Raw genomic sequence first — 7,778 nt, 5'->3', positions numbered from 1 at the left:
TTTATTTTAACGAAGTTTTTTATACTTAAAATATTATCCTTGAGTTTGATTGATAAAATTAATTATATTTAAAGTTAATTAAGCATAAATATATGTTTTTATTGAAGTTTTAAGTGCTGGAAATAGTTTCTAAGTACTACTTTTGATGTTTTATAAAGAGGGTTTAATCACCCATTAAAAAGGGAGATTATTAGGGGTTTTTAAATAATTTTCTGATTTTTTATTAAACTTTAAACTTGCTGTAATTTCATGTATAAGAGTGTATTTTAAGGTTTTTATGAAGAAAATTTAAAGAAATATATATAAGCCTTTAATTTTAACTAAAAGGAAGGTTTTAAAGTGTTGTTTGATTTGGATTTTGAAGGTTTTAAAAGTAAGTTAGTATTGCTGTAAATTTGATTGATTGGGTATTGATTGAGATATTATTATTTGGTTTAGGAGAGGAGTTTATTGAAGGTGATTTCTAGTTAGTAAAGTGGCATACCAATTCGTTTATTCAAGGTACGTACAAGTTACGAAACCTTTCTTGTAGGTGCATGTTTAAGGACGGATCGAGAACTTAGTATCATGTATAGGGATGACTGAGTTAGATTGTTTGGTTATACATTGTGAATTTCAAATGATGTGCACTATTTTATAATGCAAGTATTATTTGTGCTCTAATTATGCAAGGTGCCTTTAGAGGCAAAGGTATGTGATTGGTAAAAAGATTAATTTATTACTCATTCATGATTATGCAAACAGGATGAGTAAAGGAAGGATTTAAGTCTTATAAGACGAGGTTAAGGTTTTGGGGTGCCTTATGCACTCAAGGTGTTTATACACCGAGGTAGTAAAGGATTAAATAATAAGTGTTGTTTGTCACTAATAAATCAAGAATTGAAATTGGAAACTTGTCTTGTTTGATTGAATTGTGTTTAGAATGTTTGTATTGTTATGTATATGAGTCATCACCAAGTCTAAACCTGTAAATCACGTAAAGTGCAAGATGGATGAGCAATAAAGCTCTGGATTGGTGCACTTCTGGAGTAATGACAATCAGGGGTTGGGGTACACGGGGTATTAGCCGTGTACTTTTCTCGAGGCCGTCTGATCTACGAGTCTCTTATTTCAAATATATTTTTTTTAAAACTAGGAGTTAGGTGAGATCTCATACTAACTACGGTCACGGAGTCGCGCCCGTGGTCGTTGGATGTTTATTGATGTTTCCGAAAGGAGGCATGGGGTTTTTCTTTTATTGATGTTCCAAATGGGACATGGGTTGGACAACCTTGTCTATTGCTAAATCCAATTAAATAAATACATGAGTTAGTTAATATTAACTAGTGAAGTCTTAATAAATTTGATAGTGAAGTCATGTGTCGAGTCTATAAACTAATGATGCGTAATGGTTGACTATTAGTAGCATGTTAGGGATTTCTTTTATGTTTTGCAGCTTGTATGTACTCAGCTTTGCTGATTGCGTGCCTTTCTTTGGTCATGGCCTTCGCCTTTCAATGACCCTGCGACGATCCAATTTTTACACTTGTAATATTGGGGAGCAGATTAACCACAGGTTCTTACATACGCAGCATTCGCATCAGGGTTGTGGGATTTTGAGTAGAGAGTTGGTTATTATTCGTAGTTTATTTCTTTTCATAAGTTTGAATTTATTTAAACTCCGGTTTTATTTATTTACTAATTTTGTTGGGTTTTGAATAAGGGCCTTAATGGTTCCAGCTTGTATCATTTAATTTGGTTTTGGTTATTGGTTTTGAAACTTATTTATAACTGAGTTAGTTTTTCCGCTGCTATTTTCTGATAAAGCCTTAACGTTTGAACACGTGGCGGTAGCACGCCAGTAATTCTCTTGGATTTTGTTCAGGGTATTTATAGGTTTTAAGAGAGAATTATTGGGGTGTTACATATAACCTCTCGTGATGAAGTGGCCATGATCGAAGAGGATGAAAGTATTTTCTTAGATAATACCAAGGAAAACTCGTCAAGTCTAAAAGAGGACGTTCGAAAACTGCAAGATGTCATTGTCATGCTCTTGAATGTGGTAGAAGGATTAGCAAATCGGGTGATGGTTATCGAACAAAATTCTCACCAAGGATTTAAGGAAGAAATCAATGCTCCTAAGCCACGGGCAAAACGGACCATTGAAGAATACACACCAATAGGAATGGCTTACAATGAAGCTTTTGACTATCTTCACAATCAAGGTCTCATTCACCCCATTGGTCCTAGTCAAGACCCTCCGCCTGAAAAATGGTTTCCCAATTGGGATCCAAATTATTATTGCCGATATCATAGAGGTCGTGGTCACACCACCGAAGTATGTCTCTTTCTCAAAGATCGTGTTCAAGACCTCATTAATTCAAATCTCCTTCATGTTCCTTCGCACGACAAGAAGGCCAAGATTAGTAACAATAACAATAGTGGCTGTAAAGGAAAGAAGAACGACTATCCTTCTTCTTTCGAAAACACCTACTCTAGTAACAGTGTTGGTACTTTCGACCTTAATGAAATATTAGCCATGGATAATCAAGGATTTAGAATGCAACTAATAAAGGATTTCACCCCTATTGGAATTAGCTACGATGATGCTTTCGATCGACTCCATGCAAAGAGACTCATTACTCCTATTGGACCCATTCAAGATCCCCCACTTGAGAAGAGATTGCCTAGTTGGAACCCAAATGTAAGCTGCAAGTATCATAAAGGTAGGGGTCATACTACTGAAAGCTGTTGGAAGCTAAAGGAAGCAATCCAATATTTGATCGACAATAACGGGCTTCCAATACCTCCAGTCGGCAAGAACACCAAGTGATGACCCGCCAAGGGACAAGAGGCAAGCTTCAACGACAAGATTTCATGATATTTTTTCTATTTTTTTATTTACCCTTTCCCTAATAAGTCTAGCATAGGCGCCTTTTCTTTTCTTAGATTTATTTTGTAGGATCATTATTTATTTTCCTTTAATAAAATGAGCATTTTATTTCCTTACATATGATCATTTCATTGCAAAAAAAAAAAAAAAAAAAAATCCATGTCAAACTGAGCACAAGTTATACCAATGATTTGAGGCACCCCTTGTAGCCACATCTTATCACCTTTCACCCTTCAAATTTGCAATCTTTTCTTCATAAACCACTTTGAGCCTCGTCTAATGATAGACCTTTTAGTTTTCAACCTACATCTACCTAACCTTGGGATGGGATGGTGTGTAACATATGCAACTTCAAAAGCTTGAGTGATTTAAAAAAATAAAATAAAATAAAGCAATAATAATAATAATAATAATAATAATAATAATAATAATAATAATAATAATAATAATAATAATAATAATAATAATAATAATAATAATAATAATAATAATAATAATAATAATAATAATAATAAACATCGGCACAACGTTGTTCGTGATACCTTTGTTGATATTTGTTTTCGGTCTGGGATTTCTGCTCGAAAAGAGGTTAACGTTGGGTTAACTGGAGGGAACGACGGGGCTCTTCGACCATCAGATATGTTGCTTTATTCCTGGGATAGAGGCCTTGATGTATGTGTTGACTTGACGGGATCTTCACCTTTGACACAATCGGGGTTGTCTGACTTCGTTCCTGGTCGTGTTGTGTCTACGGCGGCTCAGCGGAAGCGGGACAAGTATGGGGCGCGTTGTAGGGCTATTGGCTACGGTTTTCTTCCTTTCTTCTTTTCTTCGTTGGGGGAATTAGATAAGGATGCTATTGCGTTGCTGAAGCGGGTTCAGGCGTTTGCTAAGACTCAGGATATTGGTGCTCGTGCGGCAGCTCACATCTTCAGCAGGATCGGGTTCGCTATAGCTAGAGGGGTGGGGGCCCAGATTGTATCTCGGCTCCCCACTAATTTCTTGTAAATCGATTGACTTTGTAGGTTTTTTCTGATATAACAATAATAATAATAATAATAATAATAATAATAATAATAATAATAATAATAATAGTAATAATAATAATAATAATAATAATAATAATAATAATAATAATAATAATAATAATAATAATAATAATAATAATAATAATAATAATAAAAGTGTACAAAAGTGCAAGTGTTCCAATGTCTTTGATATGAAAATGTCATTGATATGAACACGTCTCAGATTGCGTCTCTTATCGAGTGCTCAGTACCGTGCCTGAGAAACATGAATGCCAAGTGAGTGATAGACCGTCGGGATCGCCCACACTTATAGAAAAAGATTCAAAATAAAAAAATGCAAAAGCGAAAAAAAAAAAAAAGAGAGAGAGAAAAGAGAGCTAAAAAAGAGTTAAAAGCCTCAAGCATAAAAATATAAAGATTCAAAAGTAAGATTGCACACCTTTGGGGTTTATCTAGGGTCTTGAGCCATTATTCTCTTCTTCTTCAACCTTTAGCCTAACCACGTTACAACCCTTAAAAAAACCTTTTTGAGGTATACACACACTTGTGCGAGATTCGGCTAGAGCTACGTTCGGCCTGATTCCTAACGGATACGTAGGCAACCTCACATCGAGGTGCAGCCGTAATAAACATGCATTCATATTCACATTCACACACTTACATCATGGTCATATCAAGGGGTCTTCTATGCTCATCCCTATCTACTTAGAGCTAGACTTGGGGGCTTGATTCCTACATCATTAGCTTACCTAGCCTTAGAGTCACCATCATTTGACTCTTCTAAAAATAATTTTTTTTCCACACACTTAGCCCTTGCGGCCTAACTTTAGTGTCACTATCACACACATCACAGATACATGACCAAACATACTTCCCTTAGGAACCCCTTTGTCATGAAATCTTAGCACAGCGTTGAAGCATTCCTTGTCATATCATCGTAATCATCATTGCATCGAAGTATGAAGTGCTTAGCCTCCGCGCCTAAGTTACCTAAATACTTTCATTATCGAGTCAACTAGGATAGTCTAAGATGTTACGATTCTTGTATTGTGAGAGACAACATTTGACTAAGCTCATTCAACATGCATCTTAAAAAAACTTCACTTCGATTCTTTTTCGCGTCTTTCTTTTTCGGGATAGAGTTGGTTCCCTCCACCAAAAAGTGACGGACAATTTTTTCTTTTTTGCATTTTCGAGTCCCATGATCAGATTACGATGCACACACGAGTCATGTACACATTGAGTCATGTCGTGTTATCACATTGAGTCAACACTATGCACACACGAGTCACATGAAGTGAGTCATAGTGAGTCAAGTGTATACCTTGAGTCATGTCAAGTCAATGAGTCAAGAGACATTAAACCTTAGGTCAACCCTAAAATAATTAAAGAGATTAGCAAAGTCGTATAGTCAAAGATAAATACAGGTGCATCCCAGCGGCAGCAAGAATAGAATAGAGAAGACCCTACTCTAGCGCCAGACGACAACATCTAGCGTCTGGCAACAAATTTCAGCGCCTGGCGCTAGATCCCAGTGTCTGGTGACAGAGCCAAATCGCAGCGCCAGAGGCATTGTAGCGGCGACAGAACGCTCAACCACTCAAAGCAGTTATTTCAACCTCTTTCAGCAAATTTGGGTTCCTTGGTACGCCAGTTAGCCCCTATAAGCAATTTGACATGATTAAGTAGTCGGCTTGATTACAATCGCAATAAGTGATCGACCTGACGAAAGATCGTCTCACTTAGCTTAAAGCGCCTAAGCATTGGCTCATCGCAAGACACCGACATACTGGTTCATAAACAGCAGAGGCACCGACATACTGGTTCATAAATAGCAGAGGCACCGACATAATGGTTCACAAGCAGCAAAAGCGCCGACGTACTGGCATAGCGGGAGCAAAGTTCAAGCGAGCTTTAAAGATCGACAAACGTTGGTCTTTAGAAGTTTTCTTCGGAATATTATCACAACAAACATTCATTTCTTTCAAGCTCTTTTGTTCAGAGACGTGTGGACATTTCTTTCAAGCTCTTTTGTTCAGAGGCACGTGGACATTGTTTTCAAGCTCTTTTGTTCAGAGACGCGTGGACATATCATCAAGCTCTTTTGTTCAGAGATGCGTGGACATTTCTTTCAAACTCTTTTGTTCAGAGACGCGTGGACATTTCTTTCAAGCTCTTTTGTTCAGAGACGCCTGGACATTTCTTTCATGCTCTTTTGTTCAGAGACGCGTGGACATTTCTTTCAAGCTCTTTTGTTCAGAGACGCGTGGACATGTATTTCAAGCTCTCCTGCTCAGAGACGCGTGGGCATCCTATTAAAGCTCTTTTGTTCAGAGACGAGTGAACATATCCAAAAAGCTTTATTGTTCAGAGACGAGTGAACATCAAAACAACAAGATGGTGTTCCCTAGATCGTGGAAGGTTGTCACAAACAACAGCAAACAGCAACAAATCGGTTACCCCTAAAGACGTGTGCTCGACGGTGCAAGCGCGTTTCTTAACTCTTTATCTGTTTAACTAACGCTAGTTTGCAGGTATCGGTGTTACAAGAGTGATTTAGGATCACAGAACGTTCTGAATCATTCTCCGCCCCTATCGATACTTTGATTTTTGTTTTCGAAACTTGCGTTTCTCTAAACTCAGTCAAAGTGGGGGCTTCTGTAGACACCCAAATGTGTCTCCCCAAAACCAAACCCAGTGATGAATAACTTTCATGTCATTTGATTATCGAACAAAGCGAAAGTGTGAAAATTCTAGTGATGAGGATGTTTTTATTAAAATATCTTTTCTTTCTGTTTTTGAAAATATTTCTTTTCTTACCTTATTTATGAATAACGTGCATTCCAGTTTAGTTTGGTCCATGATAAGGATCCAATAATTATGTAGTTGGATGGGGCTTGAAAATACCTTTCCAACGATATACTATAAGCCCGATTCCGATGAATAAAGAGGAAGTTATGGCCAAAATACTAAACTGGGCCCAAACAGGATTTTACCTACGATTCAATGATCATGTGGAGGGTCCAAAGGTCTAATCCTATTCCTAAACTAATTAGGATTAATTAGAAGCTTCTATAAGTTTCTAAAAGATCTAAATTATCCTTTTTGAAAAGATAAAATTAAAGAATTTGAGTTAAATAAAAAATTTCCTTTTATAAAAACTTTCATTTTTCTTAAATCCTAATTCTATTCGAATTTAAAGATATTCAAAGACAGTCAGATATTATTTTCGTGCCTCATAATATTTATCCAAATTTTATATGGTTGGATAGATCTTGAAATTATCTTTCCAATGATATATTATAATATTAAATCCGAGCTATAACGAAAAAGATATGAATGAGACATGAAACTCTATCCAAAACTGACACCCTTCCACTGTTTCGGCCATATCGTTTTATCTAAAAAATATTTTAATCTGATTCTAATTGGGTTAGAAATTAGACTTCAAGAGCTTTCCAACGACATATTATATGCCTTACTTGGAATTTCGGATCAAAAGATATGATAAAAACAAAAACGCGTGAAACTGATTATTAGCACCCGACGACAAGCATTAGCGCCTGGCGCTAACCTTCAGCACCTGGCGCTAATGACCAGCGTCTGGCGCTAATCGTGTTTTATTCTCATTGAAACTCTGATTTGTTTTTTAATCCATCCGACTGATTTTCTCTATAAATAGCCACTTAAAATTCTGTTTTCAATCATCAATTCTCATCAATTCTTATTCTTTCTAATTATTTCTTCTCACCAACTCTCATCAAGAAATTCTTGATCCTCTCCCTCTTTCTAAACTAGCCCTTTTACAAACACAATTCCTCATACATTAGCACTAGACACACCTAGCATAATTCAAAGTTGCCTTCGCCCTAGACGTG

Source organism: Chenopodium album, chromosome 8, assembly GCF_948465745.1.
Source record: "Chenopodium album chromosome 8, dcCheAlbu1.1, whole genome shotgun sequence".
NCBI lineage: Eukaryota > Viridiplantae > Streptophyta > Magnoliopsida > Caryophyllales > Amaranthaceae > Chenopodium > Chenopodium album.
This window is presented reverse-complemented; position numbering follows the sequence as displayed.